Source organism: Sphaeramia orbicularis, chromosome 20 (genome assembly GCF_902148855.1).
Source record: "Sphaeramia orbicularis chromosome 20, fSphaOr1.1, whole genome shotgun sequence".
In the NCBI taxonomy this organism is placed as follows: Eukaryota; Metazoa; Chordata; class Actinopteri; order Kurtiformes; family Apogonidae; genus Sphaeramia; species Sphaeramia orbicularis.
Genome location: NC_043976.1, coordinates 12,266,931 through 12,294,689, shown reverse-complemented (window position 1 = coordinate 12,294,689; position 27,759 = coordinate 12,266,931). Strand labels below are relative to the sequence as shown.

At 36.5% G+C, this 27,759-nt stretch overlaps 1 protein-coding gene and 1 pseudogene across 2 annotated transcripts in view; both read right to left on the bottom strand.

Annotated features, from left to right (window-relative positions):
* The window catches only part of smchd1 (structural maintenance of chromosomes flexible hinge domain containing 1), a 204,794-nt gene that overhangs the window by 117,889 nt on the left and 59,146 nt on the right, over positions 1 to 27,759 (bottom strand). The window lies entirely within an intron of this gene.
* On the bottom strand, positions 7,693 to 27,496 carry LOC115411197 (structural maintenance of chromosomes flexible hinge domain-containing protein 1-like; annotated as a pseudogene).

Here is a 27,759-nt window from a genome sequence, read left to right as displayed (position 1 = left end):
AAACAAACACACACACTACACACACACACACAGAAAGACACACACACCTCCGGCTCCATTAGAACAAAGGCCCAGACGCTAATTAGCGCATTAGCTCAGCTGACAGAGTTCAGAGCAACAGCACCGGTTTGAGCAAAAGCAGTCCATTAAAGCTGCTGACAAGCACATGTGGACTAAGGTTAGCTTACCTGAGAAAGCGCATCATTTGCAGTCAACCATTTCAGGGGTTTGGGGCCGCTCCGGGACCGGAAAACAGCTCCATACGCCGTCCGCCATGTTGCACAGTGAAAGTCAGCAAAAGTGTGGTAGCCCTGGGTGGAACGCTCTGGGACGCGAACCCGTGTAGAACGCTTGTGACTCCGCCCCTCGGATTTGTAGAATGCTAGTGTATGGGAAAAGTGCGCATGCGCCGTTTAGAATTCCACGCCCCGGAAACAGAGTTTATATCGTAGTCTTTCTGACTGTGTTTTTCACTCACGGTGTCACTTCCCAGAAAATGCCGAAAGTCGGTCCAGGGCCAGATAGTACGCGTCATACACCACTTTAAATTTCTTCCAGAAGCGTTTTATGTGGAAAAAAAAATGGATTTTTTCTCCTCGAAACCAGCACTTCCGGTCCGTTGCCTTGACATCAGGTCAGGTGACTAAAAGCCCGAGCGCAGCCATCTTGCTTGCAGCCCGGGCCGGTAGAGAGAGAGACGGTGGCGCTGTTGCGCCCGTTCCCAAAGCAATTTTCTCCATGTCTTAACCTCTATTAAGTGATTTATCATCATTCAGGAGAACATTGGACTCTGTATTTAGCCATTTTGGGGGATAATCCTGTATTTTCTTACATTTAAATGGTCTGATCCTGCACAGGTTGATAAAAGCTCAGAGTAAGCCATTGATTGATTCGGATCCCCATCATATATGTGGAACCTGAATTCAAATCATTTCAACATTATTAGTGTCTTTCTTGCCATTATTCGCCTTTTGTGTCAACGGTTCGTTTGCAAATCTTTACATTTTCATGTAATCTGACTTTTTTTTTTTTTTACACTAAAAATAAAAAAAAAACTGTATAGTTCTTATCTATAGGTTATTCTGTTCTTATTTGGCTGGTTCTGATCCACTTTAGATCATACTGGTCTACACGGGGAAGCTGAATTCAAATCATTTTAACATTATTGTATGTTACCTCCGCCAAGGAGGTTATGTTTTTGCCAGGGTTTGTTGGACAGTAACTAGAGTTTATTGTTATCATGTCAATCTCACACTCCGTACTGAACCCTAAGTTCTGTTTAAAATCATGTCAGAGACATTCTTCTGCAAACTCAGACTGACATCAGCCATAATCTTCATTGTGCAGGGGGGGGCTTCTAAATGTCACTGTGTCTGCCGATGGAAGGCACACAACAGCGGAGGAGGGGTCTGGGCTTAGAACATCAATAGAACAATAATAATCATTAAAGACTGCCCGATCGAGCATTTCAAAAAGTGGAAAATAAACACGTACATATGAATTACTAGTGTTTTAACTCTAAACTTTAACCTTCAGTTTTGTTTTGTTTTTGATTATCATTATTATTATTTTTAATTTAACCCTTTCATGCATGACTTATGAGAACCCTTTGGCAAGATTTTTTTTCTTGAGTGTATTTATTCCCCTCAGGCATGAAAAAAAACAATGTGATTATTATTATTATCTTTTTTTTCACAGAGTTAATCAAATGTCCATGCATTTAATTTTTGAAGTAAAGAAACGTGTTTAAAACCCAATATCAGAAAGTACGAAAGAGAATTAGAGCCACTGGAAAAATGAATACAATAAACTAGGGTCAAACACGTATTCCTTAATATCATTATGAGAAAGAAAAGTCAGAATTCTCAAATAAAAGTCAGAATTCTGATAAAAAGGCAGAATTGTGAGAAAAATTCCAGAATCTGATATTAAAATCAGAATTCTTAAAAAAAGAAAAAAAAAACAAAAACAGAATTCTGAGTTTAAAAACAGAATTCTGAGATTAAAGTCAGAATTCTGAAAAAAAAAAAAAAAAAAACAGAAAAAAAAAAAACCCTCCATATTCGGAGTTTCAGAATTCTGACTTTCTTCTCAGAATACTACTAATAATAAAATATATATACATACATACATAAATACATACACATTATATATATATATATATATAATATATTATAATATATATAGATATACATATATGTGTATTACACCTTTTTTTATTGTCCAGTGGCCCTAATCCTCTTCCGCAAGAAAGTGATGTGAAAACAATGAAATAAAATTTTTTTTAATGCTACTAATCTGATGTTTTCTCACATTTTAACATATTCTTATGCTAGTTATTAGTCATTTCATGGAGATAACATGCAAAACAACCCTTTGTGTTTAACAAAAACAAGTGGTGTACGCTCCAACATGTTAGTGCAGATCAGTTTTATCAAGAACAGCAAAGGGATAGTAATGGTATGAATGTCAGTGTATGGGATGATGCATGAGCATCCACTGTGTGGGCTGATATGGAACTACACTAACCAAGCTTAGAACATCAATAGAACAATAATAATCATTAAAGACTGCCCGATCGAGCATTTAAAAAAGAGGAAAATAAACACGTACATATGAATTACTAGTGTTTTAACTCTAAACTTTAACCTTCAGTTTTGTTTTATCATTATTATTTTTAATTTAACCCTTTCATGCATGACTTATGAGAACCCTTTGGCAAGATTGTTTTCTTGAGTGTATTTATTCTCCCTCAGGCATGAAAAAAACAATGTGATTATTATTATCTTTTTTTTTCACAGAGTTAATCAAATGTCCATGCATTTAATTTTTGAAGTAAAGAAACGTGTTTAAAACCCAATATCAGAAAGTACGAAAGAGAATTAGAGCCACTGGAAAAAAAAAATACAATAAACTAGGGTCAAACACGTATTCCTTAATATCATTATGAGAAAGAAAAGACAGAATTCTCAAATAAAAGTCAGAATTCTGATAAAAAAGGCAGAATTGTGAGAAAAATTCCAGAATTCTGATATTAAAATCAGAATTCTTAGAAAAAAACACAAAAAAAACAAAAACAGAATTCTGAGTTTAAAAACAGAATTCTGAGATTAAAGTCAGAATTCTGAGAAAAAAAAAGAAAAAAAAAAACCCTCCACATTCGGAGTTTCAGAATTCTGACTTCTTCTCAGAATACTACGGAGCCCGGGAGGGGACATGAAGAGAAAAAAATTTATTGCGTTATAACGCAATAGTTCAAAGTATTGCGTTATAATGCAATAGTTTTTGCGTTATAATGCAAAAGTATTGCGTTTAAACGCAAAAGTATTGCGTTATAATGCAATAGTTTTTGCGTTATAATGCAAAAGTATTGCGTTATAACGCAATAGTTTTTGCATTGGGATCTGCATTCGGGATCGGACAGGTCGTCAGGTCAGACACACCTGTACCTGCAGTCCTGTGCCCTATGCATGTGTAGTTCAGATGACCGTAACTCTGTCATTATTTGTCCGATCAGAAAAATTCCAACGGTTTCTGAAACCTGAGACTCTGTGCTTTATGGACATTCTCGGGTCAGTGCGAAAATTTCACGGGCACCTGTCCTAGAAGACGCAAAATAAGCCATTCGGTGACTGGGGACGCACACAGCAGAGCGGATTCACGGAGCGAAGAACCGGAGCGCATAACAGAGTGGATAACGGATTAGATCTAGTTTTGGAAAATGTAGGCAAGACGGATATCCCAAGTCCCATGACCCCCCTGGAGGTTTACGGATGGATTTGTGACCGAAGGAGCGACTGATGGAGCAACATCTGAAGAAGAAAGGTAAAGTTCACCCAGTTCCATTTAGTGGATTTTCTACATGACTGAAGCACTGTCTGCTTTTTTCTATGGAGTTTTTACTTGTTTCACTTTAGTATATGTGTAAACTGACGCTTATACTACATCGTGGTTTTATAGAATAAAGTACGAACTGTTAGAACCAGAGACACAAGACTTGGACCCAAATGCACAACCAACAAACAGGAATAAAGTTAAAGGGTGTTTATTAAACACGGACAGAATTAACAGTTCACAAAAAGGTTTCCTTAAGGAGTCTTCGCAGGTTAGACTGTGTGAATTCGTCACGACGTCTGAAACCAGCAAGGGAATCTCTCTGCCCGGGTCGGGAGCACACGAGGGGAACCCGACTAGAATAAGCAGAGAAGAGTCAGGGGACAAACCAGGTCATACACAGAGGGTCCAAAAAACAGGCAACGGTACATGGGGGAAAGACACAGTACTAACCGAGAGTCCAGGCAAAAGGTCGAAACCAGTGAGGCAGAATCAGGCAGAGGTACAGACAGGGATCAGGCAGGCTCAGGAAACAAACCGGGTCAGGAACGAACAGACAGGCAGACGAACAGGTTCAGAGAATCGCTGGTAGGTATCACAACACTAGGAAGGAATACGAACTGGCACAGGACAGGGGAAAACACAGGGCTTATATACACAGAAGGGAGGGAAGACAATGAGACACAGGTGGAACAAATCAGGGCGGAGACAGGTAATCAACACAGGTGAAACAATCAGGGAGAGGGAAGCAAAGACACCAGACATGACACAAGAGGAGGATTAACAAATAAAACAGGAAATGACACACAAGACAGACAAAACATACAAGAGTCCAGGTACTGATATGACACGAACCGTGTAGAGTATGTGTTAGTTCGGAGTATGTTGGACTTTCTGTGTGTAAAAGTGCGCATGACGCTCTCCAAAATAAGAGCGCATACGCTGATGTTCGGTGACTTTTTTTCTTCAATAGTACAATTTGACCTTGTTTTGTTTGTCTAATACATTGTTCTATGTGTGTTATTTTTCCATGTGTCCACCGGTAGTTACATTCAAGGATGAAGAGAGAGAAGTCACGGTGATGCGCAAAGGCTCTGGTGATGAGAGCAAGAGACTGAAGACTGTCCACACACAGATGAAGGATGGAGGAAGAGCCTGATGATGATCAGTCCAAACACCACAGACATTCAACACATCCACGGGAGGACGGACTTTTCGTTTCAACAGACTATTTTCCATGTGCAAACTGTGCCATAGGAGCACTGCCTGGATCAGAGCTGTGAACTGACACAACTGTTTCTGCAGAACCACGAACATGAAGGCACTCTGCAGACACAGAACGGACAAATGCCCTGTGTGTGTGTGTGTGTGTGTGTGTGTGTGTGTGTGTGTGTGTGTGTGTGTGTGTGGTGTGTGTAGAGTTTGGATTTTTACCCTGTTTTTGCACAATAAAAGGCAAATACTCACACAGCTTGTTTTAAACACTTTTTATACTTTTAAAGTTCATATTTAACTTTCAAATGGTGTATCCATGTCTAATTTCAGTGTTTTTCTGCTAAAACTAAAAAAAAAAAAACTAATTCCGTTTTTGTGTTTTTTGTCATTTTAAATTGTTATTACAGTATTAAACAAATAGTCATTGCAATATTGAACGTTCGAAGTGTTCTGCAAAATTGACAAAACGACTCAAAGCATATTTTCCGACCTTTTTATGATCAAAATAAGAAAACCAGTCCAGGTGGACCATCTGAGGCTCAGGAGTGTAAAGGATCTTAATACAATGCGCACATCCTCCTTCTCATGCGCAGATCATTCACACTTGGCGCACATACATCTGTATCCATGAAGCTGCACACAGACGTGAAGCTGGGCAAATAGGAATTTAATTCAAAAACCGTTGGAATTTTTCCGATCGGACTAATAATTAAAGAGTTATGGTCATACTACACAGGACAGGGGGGCGTGTCAGACCTGGCACGGTCGGACCCGAACTGGATTACAATGTATTATGTACGGACCTCAATCAAGAGAGAGCATATATGATTGCGTTATAATGCAAAACTATTGCGTTATAACGCAATACTTTTGCGTTATATCGCAATAGTTTTTGCGTTATAACGCAATAATTTTTTATTTTTTGCATGTCCCCTCCCGGGCTCCGTAGAATACTACAACTACTACTAATATATATATATATATATATATATATATATATATATATATATATATATATATATATTTATCAAACTGAATAAACAGTGTCTTTTTCAGTTCAAGCTGTCATTAACTGAACATAAGCCCAGTGTGTCCATCCACTGGCACTGATCACACTCCATGCGTTTGACTGGTGAATCAATGTTGGAGAAGATGACGGTGTTCCGTGTTCACTACGGAGCCTCTGAGCGTCCAAATGGGTCATATCTGATGACCATGAAAAGATGAAGAACTACATTTTACACCAATTATGACATGTATTAAACAGTTTAGATCAGTAGATGGTCTTGGTTGGTGATGGATGTTTGGGTCTTTATGGGTTAACTGATAATATCATAAAGTCCTGAAACATGATAAGATAAGATAACTTTATTTATTCCAAGGGTAAATTCACTGAAATCAGTGAGCTCATCTATTTATCAGAGTTATTCAATCTGATGCAGTTACATTTACACCATTTCACTCACATCTACAGTCAGTTTAACTTACAATTTGGCAAACTTGGCATGCTAGCGCTAGCACGGAGGCTAAACTGGTCCAAAATTCCACATTAGCAAACTCACAGCTCAACAGGACGCTTCTACGATGAGTGGGTTATGATCCAAGGCCCAGTTCAACACGTGTGGCCTCCTTAACTGGTGAATAATAATAATAATAAGGCCATTGCAGTTATAGCGGCAGAGCTCAGCTCTACACACACACACACGCACACACACACGATCACTACAGACCCTTCTCTATGTGAGTTTCCAAAAACACAACCTCATATGTCTACATAATTTGGATAACGATTGTCTTTCTTTAACCCATGAAGACCCAGCGCTACTTTTGTGGCAGTTCCAAAAATTTTTTTTTTCTCCATTTAATCTTTCTTAAGTGATTTATCACCATTTATTATAAAATTATGCTCTGTACTTTACATTTTTTCACTGTAAATCATGTATTTTCCTGTATTTAATTTCCTATGTTTTATTCAGATTTTCATGAAAACTCAGAGCAGATTAAATGTTATCATATCAAAATAGAGAAAAAGGAGTAAAAAGTGACTTTTTCAACAAAGATATCGATAACGGAACATAAAACAAGTGTCTCCATCCATTGTCACTGATCCAGCTCCATGGGTTTTACTGGTGAATCAATGCTGTAGAAGATGACGGTGTTTCCACGATCACTACGGAGCCTCTGAACATCCAAATGGGTCATATCTGATGACCATGAAAAGATGAAAACCTGCATTTGATAACAATTTTTTTGCATGTATTGATAGAATTAGTGGATCAATTGTTATTAAACAGTTTAGACCAGTTAATGGTTTTGGCCGTGAGTGGCTGTTTGGGTCTTTATGGGTTTAAAAAGGCACGTATTATCCCGTGTGTAAAAACTGGCCTGTCAGTGTCTGTCTGGAACCAAAACATTCCATTTCCTCCCATTGATGTTTGTTAAGGAAAACACACACACACAAAACAGCTGTACAACAAGACACACTTTTATAGAAAATAATTCTGAGGTGTAATAGTACACATCATAAACATATTTTGAATTATGTAAAAACAGCGAATAAAAAAAAAACATCAAATACAAATAAAACGTAATGCAAAAATGAAATACACAACCCTTAAAATAAAAACATTCACAAGGTCAGCTTGTTGTTTTCATCATAACATTTGTATTACAGTATTATGTATGGTTTGCTAGTGCATATATGTTAAATTTCTTTGCATGTTCGGAATAAATGACTAAATCAAATCGAATCCATCTGTCATTTTGATGTGCTCCTCGGTCGTTTGGAAAGGCCTGATGGTCCAGCAGCGTCCATGGAAACCCTCTTTAAAGCTCTGACTGAGGTTGAGGCTAGAGGGAGAATGACACCGAAGAGTTAGACGTGGATTAAACCAGAAGAATAAAACACAAACAGCCCAGATAGCAAAATCATTATGGCATAAATCTGGCATGCCATTTTGGCAAAGTTCTGGGCAGATGTGTGGGCCCAAAATAGGCAAGCCAAAATCAAACCAGAAGGAAGCCAAAATTCACCCAAAACTAATTGCGGACTTCCAAAATATAGCCATAATTGTCCCAGAAAAGCCCCAAATCCCCAGAATCCAGCCAAAAAGTAGCCAAAACTGACCCAAAGAGAGGCCAAAAGGAGTCCAGAATTCACCCCAAATTTGAGTTGATTCTGCTTTTAAAATGAAGTGGGGTTTTCTTCTGGGAAGAAATAACTGCTCTTTGCGCAGTGTTTTGGCTTAACAGAAATATGCCAAAACACAACCAAAAAAACGTCCATATATGGAATAAGATGTTGCCGCTCTTTAGTCAATCTTCTGGCTTACCATAAACATCCTATACCATCCCTGTACTCGATCCCGCTCTTTGCCCAGTCTTTTGGTTAACCACACATATGCCAGAACTCAGCCATATACTGCTGGTGCCTCCATATCTATTATGGATAACCTTAATCATACCACAGTTAAGCCTAAAGGTTTTCATAATGCCTAAAGAAAGCCAAAAATGCCAAATGTATGCCATAATACTGCCAAAATATTTGCTATCTGGGAGCCTCCTTTACTCTGTCGTCATACCAAGTTGTTCCTCCACTTCCTTCAGCTCAGCCATTTTCTCCTCCATTTCTCGTTTCTTCACAATTAGAGTGTCCTCTTCTGCTAAAACCTGTTCGCATTTGAGTTTTGTGCTTTCTCGGTTCTGCAGTGCTGACCTGTAGCGCATGAGCAGTCCTAAATTATAGAAAGAAAAGAGAAATTATAACACTGTGAGCACAAACAAACCTAACATATCTGTGTTTGAGACCTCACCTATCTGTTCTTGAAGGCTGAAGTACTGCTGGGGTATGGGGCTGCGAACATGTTTAACCCCTGAGGTGAGGGGGCTCTATTCTGCGAACCCCCCCAAATGGCGTTGGCACCTATCGGTCCCCCTGCCTGGTTAGGATGGTGGGACACGACGTGTGGTTCTGCACCAGCTAAAGGCGACAGCACATTCATCAGCACAAGCGGCAGCAGACGAGTTAACATACAGGGGTTGGACAAAATAATGGAAACACCTTCACCTCAAGATGATAATGCCCCAATCCATACAGGTAGAATTGTTAAAGAATGGCATGAGGAACATTCTAATGAAGTTGAGCATCTCGTATGGCCGGCACAGTCCCCAGACCTCAACATTATGAGCATTTATTGGTCAGTTTTAGAGATTCAAGTAAGACGTCGATTTCCACCGCCATCGTCTCTAAAAGAGTTGGAGGTTATTCTAACTGAAGAATGGCTTAAATTCCTTTGGAAACAATTCACAAGTTGTATGAATCAATACCTCGGAGAATTGAGGCTTTAATTGCCGCATAAGGCAGACCTACACCATATTAAATATATTTTGTTGATTTTTTAAGGCGTTTCCATTATTTTGTCCAACCCCTGTATGACAAGAGCTTCACTCACTGTCCGTCTGTAGTGGTTTGCAGAGTCCAGGTCATCCATCAAAATAGTGTCTCCAAGGAGATTTCTAAACACTGCAGAGGAAACACAAGCAGGAAACTGTCAGACCCCCTGAAACAAATCTAAACAGTCACAATTAAACTGCTCATGATTTAAAAGACACACATTCATGTACAATACTGTAGAATTAAAGAGAATAAGGTCTGACTGGTAATGTTTGTTCTCATATTGTGTCTTTATTTAAAATTTACTTAGGGGGTCAAATGAGTGGCCATTTTTGTCAAAAAAAAAGTTGTAAGAAATGCATAGAACTGTGTTGAAATAATGCTAATCCATTTGTGCACAGACTACTGATATTATTTGACAGTGGAAGCTCCATTTTCAGAAATATTGGATTTTGAATAGCACGTGTATGTGAAAACTTTTGCTGGTGGACGGACGTGACATTACCCATGATGATCTGGTCAGTACCAGTACTTTATTAGGAATAAACTCATATACTTACTATTGCTAATTATCCTCTTATTCATAAATGTTAGTATTGTGGATCTAAAACAATAACAGCTGACACAAAAACACAAAATGTGGCAGTGGACGGATGTGACATGGTTGTTACAGATCCCATCATACTGATGCTCAGCAGTCATGTCACCGTTTCCACAAATGATCCCTGTGCAAAAACTAGTATCAGAATATTTATTGTATAGTTTATCATCATACTAAAGAGTAAATAACAATATAGAATTGTTGAAATGCTTATTATTAGAAAACTGTTGATTTAAAAAGTGACGTGTGACATTCTTCATGTATGTATTGGCGTAACATAAGCAGGATGGATCAGCACCATACTCCATATTGAACGTGTAAAAATAAAACATGTGATATGTAGGATAGAATCTTGTAAGAAAAACTGGAGAATTTAAAAGAATAGAATATTTGTTTTTCAGGTAAATTTAGTTAAAATATAACTTGGCCATTTGTGACATGAAAATATAGCATTAATTGTGATGAAATTGGACATTTTTGAGCTGAAAACATAGTTCATATGACCATCAACATGTTGAACAGAACTGAAATCCTGTAAATTTGCATAACTTGCATTTACCACACAAAGTTCATTTGGGGATTCACTTATGTTGATTTCTTATGCACAAAGACATAAATAAGACCTCTAAGCAAATTTTAGCCGTTATTTATTTATGTAGGTAGATATATATATATATATATATATATATATATATATATATATATATATATATATATATATATGTACACACACACACTAGCAGCATTGTACCCGTGGTGCCATTGTACGATAGCGTGATAAATAGAACTTGTCTGCCACCACTATCCCTTTGTAAACTACCATTTAATCATGCATTGTGCAGGTCATAATTTGAGCCAACATGTGAGGCATGATGGGAAGAGCATGTATTTGTTTGGCCTGTCAAGCATGATGAAATTCATACAGCGGTAGTGAACTGCAGCCTTCACACTGTAGCATCATCTGCTAGCAGCAGAAATTTCATGAATGGCAACGTAACCACTTCCGAAAATGGAGTATGGCGGCAGGGATGAAGAATTCAAAGTAGAGAGAGGCTAAAATCGCCCGGCATACCTCACAACATTTGAATACGGACATAAAATTGTGCCTAGTAGATAGTCAGGTAACGTTTCTATTCATTTGGTGAGTTCAGCCTGTGAAGGCTGAGGAAAATCCGTACAAACGCCCTCCTGTGCTGCAACATCGATCGATCGGACACAGAACATGCATTATATAGTAGGATATATATACTACTGATTATGTGTTGTTGAAATAGTCTCCATAGTCTCTTGATATAACTATCATTCATTTTTAAACTATATTAATCACGTTTCATTTGCATGAGCAAACAGGCTTAAGAAAGAAAGGAACATATATGGATTTAACGTACAAAAATACAAAAACCAAGGCACTCTAATAATTTTAAAATGCCTTTGTTAATTATAGTATGTCTCAATAGGCCTCACTGAGCCCCAACACATTTCAGACTGCTGGTCTTCATCAGGGGGACAAATATATGCACTTTACATGTTCATTAAACACCTTCAACAGTTTCAACACAACAACTTGAAACCACTGTTCTGTCTGTTTTTTTTCAGTCCTCATATTTCCATCCAGAGGACCAACGTGCTGTTTAGTATCTTCTGTCTTTCTGGGGTGGTTCTGCTGCCTGTCACTACCGGATCAACTGACCATTTGCGCAGGCGTGATGCTAACTCTGCTTGGACAAACTGACCCAGATGTGTTGGCAGAGATGTTCAGAGTCATTCTGAGCTGCAGATGGGTTAATTGCATTAAAATTTTTAATCAGATTAATCATGATGATGGATTAATCTGCGTTAGCATGTTAATTCTGACAGCCCTAAACTTTGTTTCTTTTTTTCTTTTTCTGCTGTGCTGATCATTTCTTTCCTCAGGGTACTAGCTCTTTATCCAAATAAAAACTCCAGACTTAATCCAGGGTTCAGACTTCTTTTCAAAACTGCTATTTTTTTCCCTAAGACTTTGACTTTATGTGCTTTTATACTTAGTGCCTACTTTTTCAGTTGAGATTATACCTGTTGTGTATAGTAGAAAAGTTCATTTTAATAAATGTATGAATGCATCATTTGCAGTAAATTTTTACAGACAGAAACATTTTCAAATATATGAAAATCACAGAAGTGCATGGATATCACACAAACAAGGACCAGATTCATTCCAGTACCAACTGGTTAGCGAAATCATATCAATCAAACGCTCTATACTTTATGAAGACTTTCACACAAAATTCAAGACTTTTTAACGCTTTCAAGACCTGCGAAAGAACCCTGTTTCCTGCCACTTTTTTATTATCCTTGAATGGAGCGACTGTAACACCCAATAATTTCCCCTTGGATGAATAAAGTATTCTGATTCTGAAGACACTCATCAGTAAATCAAGTAAATCACCACTGTGATGTTGGATCCCAGGTGGAATCATTTACCCAACAGGAGAGTGTGTATGTATGTGTGTGTGTGTGTGTGGGGGGGGGGTATAGAGGAAATACCCCAACAACAGCGAACAATGAGACCTGGGAAATCTCTGGAAACCAGAAAAACCAGCACACTTAAAAAAAAGACTCATACAAATCTGCAAAAAAATCAAAAAACAATGACCAGGCAAATGTTTACAGCGACCATGGGAAAACCATCTGAAATGTCTCACCGATGTCACAGCTCTCCTGGTGGTTGGGGAAAATGAGGCGATCTCTTGCAAACACTGGGTTCCCAGGGGGATCAAACAGAGCCCGGCCGTTCCTTATGTGTGGTAGTGGTCTGCAAGTAATTCACAATGTAGCACAGAGACTGAAGCAACTGGAAACTCTACTCAAACAGATGCATAATCCAGGCATTACTTAGTTCTACAAAAGATATTTACAGGACATTAATGGATCATTAACTAACTTTAAGTCCGGTCATTTTAATTTACAGTCTTTTATTAACAGCTTATTAACAGTCTGGTTTGACCAGTTTTAAATGTAAAGTGTCATGAGGTAACGTTTATTATGATGTGGAGCTGCATAAATAATGACTGATTGATTGATGCCTGATGTCTTCTCATTAATTTGATAGAAGTAGCTTTAGAGTCTGCACAGAAACATCCTTTATCTGTAGTCCTTCAACTTGGATAAGCAAGACATTTAATGAGGAGGAAAACATGGAAGAAACCTCAGGACAATAATACAATAGATGGTCTTTTTATAGAGAAGGCCTTTGTTGCAGCTGTTGTCTCAAGGCAAGAGGTTTTTTTTTTTTTTTTTTTTTTTTCTTTACTGATAAACCCTTTTTTCTAAAAAGAAGTCAGTGTGAGACAGAGCTACTATGAGATCTATGAATGACTGCTGTTCCAGCGCTTTGACAAAACCGTATTTGCAATTTTTGTTTTGTTTTTTATCAATTACTAGAAATTTCAGGCGACCCCACGGTTAAAAAACACTGTTTTATGGCAAAAGGAGGGAGACTGTTGTCACGCCAACTGATGAGGAGGTAGACAACGATGTCCAGTAACTAAGGTTTCAACTTGGGTTGAATTTTTGTATTTCAATAAGTGCCCTATAAAGGGTTAAAGTAGTGTTTTTCAACCTTGGGGTCGGGACCTCATGTGGGGTCCCCTGGAATTCGAATGGGATCGCCTGAAATTTCTAATAATTGATAAAAAAAACTTAATAAAAAATATATGGTGAGTTGAGAAAGACAATCACACACATAAAAGACATGACAAACTGTAAAGCTGAAACTGAAGCACTGTGGTTCTGTTTATCTGTCAAATGTTCATTGTGGTCAGTTTCAGATGCTGCAGCTCTTTCATAATTCATAGTTTGAGTTCTTGTTTGTTCAGTATTAATCAAAGCCTTGTAAATCCAAGCTGGACTGACTGTACATATCCTGACCAAGGAAAATCAAATTCTCACTTTGTGCAGTAATCTACACCTGGCTTTTCTGCCTCCGTCCATAATAATATACATTATACAGACTAAATGTCATCTAAAATTAACATTTATTTACAACATAGTACAGCAAACTATTACATGGTCAAAAACAAATTAATTTTAGCCAAAAAATGTCTCAGTTTTGAATGTCTGGGGTTGCCACAAATTTGTGATGTTAATATGGGGTCACGAGCCAAAAAAGGTTGGGAACCACTCGATTAAAGTCAGATGACCACCCAAACCCACCTTCTGCCTCCTGAAACGTAAACACTGTCTAGAGCCATGACCTGCTGCCTGCCCCCCGTGTTCCTGTAGATCATTTGTGCTGCCGCCGTTGTCGTCGTAATGACACAATCCATGGAACGGCTGATGTGCCAGGAGATGACCCAGGCAGCATCATCCTCCACCACCAAGGCCAGATGTCCAACCTGCACACCAAAGGTCAAACGATGAAACCTGCGACAGCTTCGTCCAGTTTTACTAATGAAAGCGTCCTATGTCAACATTGTGGTTTTCTAATGTTCGAAAAAGATTCTCTATAAACCTTAACACTGTGATGAGATACTGTACATCTGCATCACAATTACTCCGGGTCTTGTGTTAAAATAAAAAAAATATTAGAATGATGTGTTATTTTAAATACAAAAACTTCTGGAAATAGAGCTTGAACTTGAGACGGTTTCTCTGCTTCTGGACCTTCTATAACTGATGCATATTAGCAAAAACTCTATAACGTTATGGCAGTCTGTGCTTGGAAATAGATTCTAAAGCAGTAGATTTCGGGTAAAGCCCCCTCAGTTGTGGAATGGCATAGGATATTAATGGAATACACACCCCTGGACTTTCTGACCCATCTCATGCACTACAAGACCAATGCCTTTGAAAGAATATGGAAACCATTCCTTGACTTTATTAATGTGAACATATCTATAATAACAAGTGCATTTGTCAGTGGACGATACAAAGGTTTGGAAAAAAGGCTGAGATTCTGTCCTTTGTGCTGTAATGTTTGTGTAGGCGATGAATTCCATGTTTTATTTGAATGTACTAATGTACAGGTTGTTGAATTTTGGCTAAAGTTTTTGCCAAAATCCTCAAAGCATCCATCAATGTTTAAACTTTTAATGCTTCTTCAGTCTGAACAACCAAAAACAATCCATAAATTAGATGCCTTTTTGAAAAGGGTTTTACCTCTTTTTCTATTAATTTTGCTGTTATTGAATGTGTATTATTTCTCTGTTATGACATGTTTGTGCTCCACACCATGTATTTGGTGATGAGCAAAATAAAATAAATTAAAAAAATAACCATCAATAATTTTTTTTTTTTTGTTTTCACCAAACTCTCATTGTATTGTACACTACATAATGTGTATTGTACCTCTCATCAAGGTTATAATAGTTTTGGATTTTTCATTATAGTTTAGTTTTATTTAGTTTTGACTTTTTTTTCTCTAATTCAGTTAGTTTTAATTAGTTTTTAGAGCAGGTTTGCTAGTTTTTTATTAGTTTTCATTTTTTTCTAAATGCTTAGTTTTAGTTTAGTTTTTTTCATATCTTTTCTCTTCTTCTCTGTCGTATTCAATTAAATCCCAGACAGGACTCTGCTGCTTTCTCCCAACTTTAGTCTCCATGTTTCCAGGTAGAGTGGGGACCAGAAGACGACTGGAAACCACAAGTGACGGACCGTTAAATATCATATGGTGCCGCTAGCTAAAATTGCTTGAGCGAAATAAATCACTTTCATATCAGTCCGACATTGACAAAGATGAAAATGAAGGGAAGTTTATCCATAATTTTTATATATTTTAGCTAGTTTTGTAAACACACAATACAGTTTGTTAGTTATTGTTTTTTTCTTTTAATTATAGTTTTTATTTATTTCAGTTAACGAAAATGTTTTTTCAATTCTAGTTTTCGTCATTTCGTTAGTTTTTGTTAACAATAAAAACCTTGCCTCTCATTTATATGGTACCTTTTTGACTACTCCCAGCTTGTTTTTTTCTGTTTTATGTGTGTGTTGGAAAAACAAACCAACAAAAAAAAAAAAAACAATAAACACATTAACAAAAATAAATTTCTCCTAATTTCCTGGGTTTTTGCCAGCAGAGAGGTTTTTCTTTCCTATGACATTACCTTCCCTAAAACGTCCTGCTGCCCTTGGAACGGATCACGGATGGAGCATTGTCTTCTGGGTAAACGACTTATCCTCTCAGCTTCGTTTCTCTTCTCCGTTATCAGTCCGTCAATGGCTTGGGTCTACAGAAAATCACGTAATGTTAAGCACATGTAATTTTGAATTTGTGAACTAAATGTATTAATATAAACTGCTGATGTAAAAAGCCTCTCACAGATACAGTTTGTGGTATGTTCAGGTTCATCCTGTTCAGCTCTTCTCTCTGGGTGGCCTCTGTAGTACATGCACTGTTGTATTTAGCTGATACAGAAGAATAACTCAATTAAAAACACATTTGAAAGCAAAACATAAAACACACACAAAAACACATTGGACCCTCATATTTTTTAGGTAAAACTACTCCATCGAACAGAGAATTAAACACTGAAATACTTAACTTCTTCTAAAGCTTCTAAAAGCTGATTAGACTTTTGGTAATTCTGATGAGACGATCATTGATTCCAGTATTAGGAGCCTCTTGAGAATTGAGACAATTTTCTTGAAAAAGTCATTTATACTCTTAGAAGAATAGAAAATATTGAAGACCCAGACACAAAATCAGCAAACAGTGTTGTATTAAAAGAAAGAGAGATAAAGTCTTACTGGTCAGTAAATCCTTATATTCATTACGTGAGTTGAAAAAATCTTGATGAACATTAATAATATGTTTGAGCTCATCCTTCTTCTTGGACAGCTCAGACATCCTCTGCTGGTTCTTGGAATCTAAAACAACAGACAAACAGCACAAGATCAAATCCTGAACTTGATATAGTGAAATGATCAAATAGTAATAAGACCCATTTGCAAATACTGATAAGGGACACCTGGTACTAAACGGGCCCCGGGGCCAAATAACTAAAGACTACAGTATTGATAAACTCCAACGTTAACAGTTCTCGTGACGGCACTGGAGACAGAATAACAGAGCACAGGTTTTCTCTGTGTTATAAGCAGCGTAACGGCCGTCTGGTAAATGTTTCTCAATAAGACATTCATCTGTGATGTGTTGTTGTGACTTTCAGTCCAGATGACAGACCTGGGTTTGGGTCAGATCTGAGCAACTCAAACACACAGACCAGGAAATGGCAACGAGAGTTCACCGACAATGTGCCTAATTAATCAGTAGTAACAAAAAAGAGTAGTAGGCAATCTAATAACAATGAGCTTGTAAAAATGATAATTGGAATATATCATTCTAAAAAATACAAAATTATATCATCTCTTTACAAAGATTTAATGGGGAAGAGAGGCTGGAAAAGCCTGGAAAAGGCTATTACCAAAAAATGGTGCAGATTAGAACCACCTATAACTAACGACTGGATACAAACTGTGATTGGAATATTTGAGATGGAGATTCTGACTCATAGACTGAGGAGTGAAGAAGAACAGTGTCAACAGTGATAAATGGAAGAAATGGACAATTTCCACTTCAGCGTCACACTACTAAAAACAATTGTCAGTCACAAGGTTTATTATAGTCGATGTATCCCATATGTCCCCCATGTTTGTCTTGTTTTGTAAAATAAACAATAAAAATAAAGTTAAAAAAAAAAAAAAAAGTAGGCAAACCTGGATTAATCAATGTGTCCAATAATGAAAGACAGGAAATAAAGTAGCCACCTGAAGTTTAGGAAGTAGTGGAGCTGTGCATAAAGCCCATTACACAGAACACAAGTCTTATATAGACCTGGGCAGAAAAATGAGGAGATCAGGCAGAGAAATGCATAGTTTGACTGTTAAACACATCACACTCACTGATCTGCCTTGTGATTGTTATGTATAAAAAGCTGCTAGCATACGTTTAGCATTAGTGTGTTAAATCATTAGCATCCCAGCATAACTGTCCAAGTCCTATTTTGGCCAAATTGTGAAATCAATATAACTTTACTCTCCTAACACTGCAGATTCATTTTATGCAGATATTACAATTTGGCCAAAAATATGGCGTAGGCAATTATGCTATGAGGCTAATGAAATGAATGCTAAGCTAGAATCCACCCTGAGGATTAAAAGTAATGGTAGACAGGTTTTTTTTCCTACTGTGGATCCGTTAAAGGAGTGATATTTTGTTTTTTTAAATGGAATTATGCATTTTAAACCACTTCCCTGTGGTCTATATAAACTGTAAATGCTATGCTTGGGTCTGAATTCTTCATTAATTCAACTCCACAGGTCCATCTTCAACCTATTTCTGACGAATGACACGAGACAGGTCGTTTTGAGCACTGGCTCTTTAAATGCACATGACCCCGCCCCCTCCAGGTTGTTGACTGTGCTCTGTCCCGTTCAGCCGGTTGTGTTCATTAATACAACTGACAACTGAACATTTTAGGCAACCAGCTTGAAGTTTGGACATATTTTCAGTATGGTCTACAACCACTGCTGCTGACAAACTATGTCGTACTCGGAGAAATGTTCGCCAGAAGTCTTGACCTTATATGTGCAAATGTTGTGACGTAACTAGTTATCGATGTAACAAATTAAGCAGGAATTAAAACAAGTTGTAGAAAGCCACTCGATATTTACCAAAATGAATATAGAGATAGCTTTGCAGCACCTGGAGGGTTCAAATTCAAACTTTATGAATTATTAGGGTCCAAATACACAAATGAATGAACCAAAGACTAATAAAAGTGGGTTTAGCAAAATATGACCCCTTTAATAAACATAAATATGAAATGGTCAGAGCATCATGTGATCAGTCATTCCTAGTTTCATAGATCAGAGATGGTAGATTTAAAGAACTACTACACTGTCAAAATACTAATGAAGTCCAGCATCAATTATTCTTAAAAACAATGCACAACAATTTTATTTTACTGCAATTAAGTATTTCTGATATTTCATTTCACATTACTATCATAAAGTCAGAATCTGTGATAGCGAGTATTTCAAAAACAATGCTGTTGCTAAAAACTTGGGGGAAATCAAATCAAATAAGGCTTACGCTGTCGGGGTCCAACAGTAAGGGTATGTCCCCGAAATCCCCCCAGTCCTCTGCTATATATAAATATATTCATGATAATTGTTAGACAATCGGTATAAACTCAATTTGAGCTACATCGACCTGATAGTGGCAGAATAATGGTCACAGAACCAATTTTTCCACCTAGTGAATGAAAATGATCCCATATGAACTCTGGACGGTAGCGAAAGATGATCAATATGAACCACATTTTATCTGTTAGTATATTATTGCTTGATTTATGTCCAAAAAACTGATTTTCATTTAAAGCGCCCCCATTTGGATGACTTCTAATACTCACAGAGAAGCTGAAATTGATAGGGTTCTTCCACTAGGGGTCCACTATGTTGGTTATCAAGGAGAAGAAATCTAACAAATCTGTCTGAGTTATCATGTTCACACAAAGGATATCTGGTGGTGGCGTCATTCGGGGTAAAACCATTATATCTCCAGAACTAGATTTCGGGGATATAATAATTCTATTCTTATTTCTTACAGTTTTGTCCCTGCTGTTATTTCTATTTTAAATAACATTTGATGCACTTTGTTTTGCTTTAATTCTTGGGTCCTGGCTTATTTTAACGTGGTCTTAATTTATTTATCATTTATTTATCTACTGTCCCTTCTGTTACATTGTATCATTATATCATGATGTTTTTATCATACTTTTTACAGGTTTTACATTGGCATTTGATGGCTTTTATTTATTATAGTCTGTTTTTATCTTTTATTTTTTAGTCTGTTTTAATCATGATCAGCGAGCTGCTGGGAGTACCTGTACATGTTTTTGTCTGTGCCATTTTTAATCTGTCCCCTGTACACTACAAGCAAAAAGTTAAGGATATTTCTTCTTTTTTTTTTTGTCATTTTTGCCATTTGTAAATAAAACAATGACTGATCATTAAAAAAAAAAAAAGTGTTTCAATTCAGTTCACACACAAAAAAGTAAAAAGCACTGTGCAAGAGTCCCAACTGAAAAAAAGCCCAAAAATTAAAAATATCCTTAACTTTTTGTTTGTAGTATATGTGTCCTGTGGTTTTAATTAGGGATGCACCGATACCACATTTTTACAGACCGAGTACAAGTACTTACATTTGAGTGCTTGCAGATACCGAGTACCAATATGAGTACTTAATAATACCATTAAAGTTCTTTGGTACTTTTGAAAATGTGCTCTATTGTCGTTGTTATTAGTCTGACTGGAACACAGTGCTGCTACTGACATCCAATGCATTGGAATGAATGTTTCTCAATCAATCCACCAGAGGGCGCTGCTCTTAATTAACCATACTGGACAAATACCTCAAAGAAGAGTAATGTTTTTAGAGAAGAAGAAGAAAGTCAGTAATAGTAAACAAGGAGATGACAGAAGTAACACTAATGTGATACTAATGTTGATACTGATGAGTGTAGATGTCATAAATCTGTCAGTAGGTTTTCTCTAACTCACAGTCGCTCTTTGAACAGATCCTCTACCTCCACGGTACCCGGTGGTATTCTCCGTATTGGTACACATCTGCGAGTACCTGGAAAACGGATGGAATGTACGCAGAGGACGGACAGAATACTCCGTCCGTTTCCGTCTGTGTCTTTAACGTCACTTTTGTCACCGTCATTTATTTGGAAAAATCTCCACACTACTGATATTACTCCTCTGCTGCGTACCTGCGGCACTAAACTGCGAATGTCACGCTGCTGTAAGCAGTATCACTGCAGTTGTATCGGAGTACTTTTACAAGTACAAGTACAAGTACACACGCTGAGTATTGGACCCAATACCTGATACTGGTATTGGTGCATCCCTAGTTTTAATGTTTTTTGTGTTTGAGATACCGTCTCCAGACGGCAGAACAAATCTACCTACGGGCAGTGTTTTTCAACCTTGGGGTCGGGACCTCACGTGGGGTCGCCTGGAAATCAAATGGGGTCACCTGAATTTTCTAGTAATTGATAAAAATAAAAAAACATTACTGATAAAAAATATATGTTGAGTTGACAGAGACAATCACAATCCATAAAAGACATAACAAACTGAAGCTGAAACTGAAGCACTGTGGTTCTGTTTATCTGTCAAATGTTCATTGTGGTCGGTTTCAGATGCTGCAGCTCTTTCATAATTCATAGTTTGAGTTCTTGTTTTTCCAATATTAATTTACAGCCTTGTAAATCCAAGCTGGACTGACTGTACATATCCTGACCAAGGAAAATCAAATTCTCACTTTGTGCAGTAATCTACACCTGTATAGCAAACTATTACAAGATCAAAAACAAATAAATTTGAGTAAAAAAATGTCTCCGTTTTGAATGTCTGGGATTGCCAGAAATTTGTGATGTTAAAATGGGGTCACGAGCCAAAAAAGGTTGGGAACCACTGACCTACAGGTATTAATAAAGCCACCTTGAACCTTGATTTGAACGGTAACCCTAACAATAATCAGTATGAATAAGGTAAAATCTTAACGCTACCCATTCCTACTAATACTGATGCAGTCCTCAAATGACAATGAAAACATGAGAACTCTGTTTCATACCGTTGTAAAAGTGGAAGGGAAGCTCAAAAGAAGCCAGACTCATGGAAGCCATTTGAAGAACAGGCTCAAAGTGGAGGATGTATATGCTGCCGTTCTCTCCGGGGCTGTTCTCCATGATGGTTAGCTTCTGTGGACGTTAAATGTACAACTGCTTTAAATGGATTGTAAAAAAACAAAAAACAAAAACAAAACAAAAAAAAGGCGACGGTGTGTTTTGAAAGCTAGTATTACTCACAGAGATGTGGGCTTTTCCATCTAACAACACAAACTGTCGGCTGCGGGTTCGTCCTTCAAACAAAGGGAGGCTGGAGTTGTACCCTCCATTAGAGCTCTCTATAGAAACCAGCACTTTCCCATTCAGGTTCTGCCCTGCTGGGTTACCATACTGGTCCTGGAACCAATCAGGCAGCGTTAGAAAGCGTGTACGGGAAGTGAAATGTGGAGGGTGTTTCAAGGTGGGTCTTGTGTCATCAGCTCACCACTATAGTCAGAGTCAAACCGTCCACCAGGGTTCGGTTGGCTACTTCTGTGCTGTAAGAAACCACTGGTGTCGCCGGCTGAACGTCAGGTCGCAGCTGGACAGGGTCATTTGCCACCACATCGATAATAATCTGGAGGACAGAACGCAGCAGTGGGTTAATTTGTACATATGCAAAACTTGTATCTTTTTCTGCTTTATTAATGTATTCCATTTAATAATAATAATAATAATAATAATAATAATAATAATAATAATAATAATAACACTGGTCAACAACAAATTCATTGTTTAAGTTTTTTGAGCTGATTTAGGATAATTTTGGTGTGCTGAATCCAAAAATCACATTAATTTTGCTCAATCAGGTCAACTTTCTGAACTATGCTACATATTGGCTTTTTAACATTTTTTCTTACATTTTTGGGCATTTTCACATCATATGATACAAAATTATTTCATATTTCTTGTGATAAACGAGTTCTGAAGATTTTACTTTTGCCAATTTATGATTAATGTTTTTTTTTTAATATTACAGGCTTCGAGTAGAAGATCTTGCAAAAATAAGCCTGACGTATTCTGCTACATCTGCGGTGAATACACCATTGTACCTAACAGGAATAGTCACAAGTTTCATAAAGTGTGCTTTCCAATCTTATTTTGGTATTAAACTTGGTGACCAAGATAAAGTTTGGGCGCAGATTGTGAGAAGATCAAATATTTCAAAATCAAATGAGCAAAAAAACCTGGCCTGATTGAGAAAAACAGATGTCATTTTTGGATTTAGCGGTGCAAAATGGTCCTAATTCAGTTGAAAAAACCTAGACAACTTGCAAAAAACATTTTTGTAACCCAGTGTAATAATAATAATAATAATAATAATAATAATAATAATAATAATAATAATAATAATAATAATAATAATAATACAATATTTTATTTGTAAGTCCCTTTCAAGACACCCAAGGACACTGTACAACAACATAAAACAGACAATGCATAAAATACGAAGAAGCAAACAAATAGATAAAAGGATAATTACGATATATAGAAATGAAGATGTAAAATGGAGAGTAAAACTTATGGTGGGCAGGCTGCTCTGAAAAGATGAGTTTTGAGTCTTGAGTATTTATATTTATTGCTTTTATCTCTTCACACTTATTTTCTTTTTTGCTTTTTGCTTGTGTTTTTTGTTTGCAACTAAGTTATTGTGACCAAGTAATTTCCCTTATGGATCAATAAAGTTTATTTAAATTAATCATGAGTTAGGATCGTGACCAGGAAAACACTTTTATTACAAAAAACAATAATGCGGAACTCATCTTCGAACATTAACCCATAAAGATCCAGAGCTACTTTTGTGGCAGTTTCCAAATTAATTTTTCTCTATAATTAACCTTTCGTAAGTGATTTATCACCATCGATTGTAATATTATCCTCTTTAGTTTGTGTTTTTTTTAGTGTAAATCACATATTTTCCTATATTTAATTTACTGATCGTGTAGATGTTCATTAAAGCTAAGATTAAAGTTGAGGGTTATTATATCAGAAACAGTGAAACCTGAAGAAAGAGCTACTTTTTCAGCAAAGATATCAGTAACTGAACATAAAAACAAGTGTTTCCATCCACTGTCATTGATCCAGCTTCATGGGTTTTACTGGTGAATCAACGTTGTAGAAGATGACAGTGTTTCCACAGTAACTAAGCAGTCTCTGAACGTCCAAATGGGTTATATCTAATGACCACGAAAAGACAACAAACTATTTTACACCAATTATTTACATGTATTGACAGAATTAGTGGATCAGAAGTTATTAAATGGTTTAGATCAGTAGATGCTTTTGGGCGCCAGTGGCTGTTTGGGTCTTTATGGGTTAAACAGAAATAACAGGAGGTTTAACGGGGCTGATTTAATATTGGACTGACCAGATTGCTCTGCAGTTCTTTCTCTCGGTCTATAAGTGAAAACTGGATGGTGTGCTTTCCCAACTGCTCCGGAATGTCTTTGTTTCTGAAATTTAAAACACAAAACCATTATTTACACTTAACAACTAAACATCCTGGATCACTGTGAGACAAAAACACAAAGTATGATTTTACCTGAAGTGAATGCAGTGTTTCTCTTCATTCTCCATGGGTTCATTACATTTCATGAGTTTCCCCTACACACGAGAATAAATGAAGAAAACAGGCGTTGGTTTTTAGACGCGGTTTGATATGTGGCAAATTGACTGATTGATTTGATTGATTGACTGATTTAGTGATTTATTCCGAACATGCAATGAAATTTGACATATATGCGAACAAGCAAAACATGCATAATAACACAAATATCTACAATAACAACAATCTTGAAAGAACAGCACAATAGTTCCTTTTACATGCCTGAAAGGGGGCGGGAAGAAGAGCAATTTATTCCATCCCACCCCCTCTCCATAAAATATTATTAATAATATATATGTCCTTCTTCCTTTTACATTACTCTTCTAAATTTATTTATCTATACACACACACACACACACACACACACACACACACACACACACACACACACTTATACATATACCCACAACATACAAGTACACATACACACATATAAATACACATATGGGTCAAGTCACGCGCCTGTTGACTTTGAATCAAAAAATTAGAATTGAGATAATGATTTCAAACTTTTTGTAGTTCAATAGTATAACATCTTAAGTTTCTAAATCCAGTAAAATTTTTGCCAAAAAAGGATTTTCAAGAAAATTACAGAACTTTTTATACAAACTAAATTCAGTCCCTTGGAAAGTTCTCTAAGAATGAATAATAACATCACTTATCACATCTATAATTGGAAATCTCAATCATATATTTCTGTTTTCAATTTCTGTTTTATGACCTTTTACACACCCTTTTATCATTATAAAAATAATTTTGTCTGAAAAATTGGTGTGAATTGCTTTTTTAAGCATTTTAATATCAGATGGTGCTGGTTATGTAGGGAATTTCACTTTTCTCAAAAAACATGTTTTTTTTTTTTTTTAAATTACTCATTAATCAAATGAGCTAAACCAATGGAAATTTCTGAAAGAAAGCATTTAACCCTCTGCTTAAGCATGGCTTCGTTGGAATTTAAGATTATTTTGTCACTAATCTAAAAAAAAGATTTTTTTTCCCCCTACATAACCAAAAATAGGTCTCGACATGAAATAGCTAGGTTGTGAATATAAAAGAATATATATATTCTTTTACTTATGCATTTCTTAGTTGTGCTGGCGAATAAACAAATAATAACTAAAAGAAATACATACATAAACAACAGTGAACATATGTGACAATTAATAACCCTCATCCCTATATCTTATGAAAAACATGTTCTTATAAGTTTTTTTGAATTGGTTTATGTTTGATCCTTTATTACAATGAGCAAATCCATCTGTAAAACTGGATAACTATTGTATCTTAGACAATTAAAATTATTCTCAGTTTAATAAAATCCAAGTTTACTGATGTAAATCTAAACACCACATATAACTGATACCAGCATAGAGAGGCTTTTTAACCAATGCAAAATCCTTTCAAACATATGAGTAAATAAATAGTAAATAAAATACATTTCTGTGTCGTCAGAATGTATCAGATATAGAAGAGGGCACAGACCTTTTACTGCTCTATTTCCCAACAAAATATATTAAATTGTGGTCAAAGAAGCAATATTTTTAAGCCTATTTATGACAGGCTTTTCTTTTCATTTGAGAAGAACTCAAATAATAAATAATAGAACATAAAATATGGAAAAAAGCACATTCAACAGTTGTCGAGTCTTCTTTGCTGAACCAGTAATGGTGCAAACGTTGCTTCTGTCCTTTAACCTCTTCAAGTTTATAAAAGCAATTTTAAGTAAATGCTGGATCATATTTTTGTGTGTTTAACAATTTGGTGCAGCAGAGTCAAATTTAATCTTGGTTTATGGTAAAAACTAACCTGAGGTTTTAGAAAGTGCTCATTTTATCTCCATTTTTAACAGTTTTCAAACTTTGGTGCAACATAATTTTAAGTTGAACACTTATTTAACCATTAAAGATCCACAGTTATTTTTGTCATAACTTCCAAATTATTTTTTTTAGTCTTTCCCAAGTGATTTATCACTATTTATTATAATGTACTCCTCTGCATTTTTCAGTGAGAATTAGGTATTTTGCTATATTTAATTTACTGATCATATTGATGTTCATAAAAGCTCAGAGTAAATTCAAAGTTTATTAAATCAAAGGAGAAAAAAATAAGGATAAATGTGACTTTTCAACAAAATGTATCATTAACTGAACATACACCCAGTGTGTCCATCCACTGTCATTGATCCAACTCCATGGGTTTTACTGGTGTATCAATGTTGTAGAAGATGACGGTGTTTCCACGTTCACTATGGAGCCTCTGAACGTTCAAATGGGTCATATCTGATGACCATGAAAAGATGACAAACTGTGTTTTACACCAATTATTTACACGTTTTGACTGGATTAATGGATTTTAAACATTTCAGATGAGTAGATGCTTTTGGTCGGTGGTGGATGTTTGGGTCTTTATGGGTTAAAGTGATTTAAAGAGAGAATCCTTTCTGGTGCAACCTGGCCTCATTATCCCAGACTTACCTCTTCACGTGGTCTTCTTGAATGGACCCCCTTCCACAGCCGCATATCAGCAGCAGCTTTATTAAAAACTGTGACTGGGCTTCCTTCTTCAGACACAACGGTGACTGAAAACACTGAACACACACAAACAGCTCCACTTAGTTAAGTGTGAGATGGAAAAGCGAGGCATACTGGAACGTAATGTAATGTGAGGGCAAACCTGGAAAGACGCCCCCTGCAGGAAGCACTGCATTGGTGTCATACGTCACTGACAGGCTGACAGGTTTGTTGGGATCGGGCATGACGGTGAGGTTCACTAATGGACCATGAAGGGGTTTGCTGTTCAAGGAGCCTTCAAAGGCCAGCTGATAGTACCCCCTAGTGGAACAGCAGGGGAATTACAAGGAAACTGCAACATGTTAAGGTTTTCATTTAACAAACCACCTGTGGAGATCAATATGCCCTCACTATAAAAAAAGATAATGCATGCATAAGTGAAAAGTAAACAGAATTGACCTTTCATGATATTAGCCTATTGTTTAGTCGAATGCTTTAAAAACCATCACACTTCTGTACTTGGTAAACAGCAGCAAGCAAACTGGGGCAGTCTGTTGTCTCATTCTATTCTATTCTATTCTATTCTATTCTATTCTATTCTATTCTATTCTATTCTATTCTATTCTATAGAACTTCATTGACCCTTTGGGCAGAGCCCCCAGGAAACTGAGGTTCCAATAGCAGCACGACACCAAATGTACACACACAAGAAACACTCTAAAAAACAGTAGTGAAAAAAAACAAACATGCAATTGCACATTAGAAAGTACTAGTAGAAACAACAAGCAGGAAATAATAAAGAAGAAGAAATAATAAAGTAATAGAAATAATAATAATAAATAATAACAGCTAATTATGTAGTTTTATATATATATATATATATATATATATATATATATATATATATATATATATATATATATATATATATATATATACACACACAC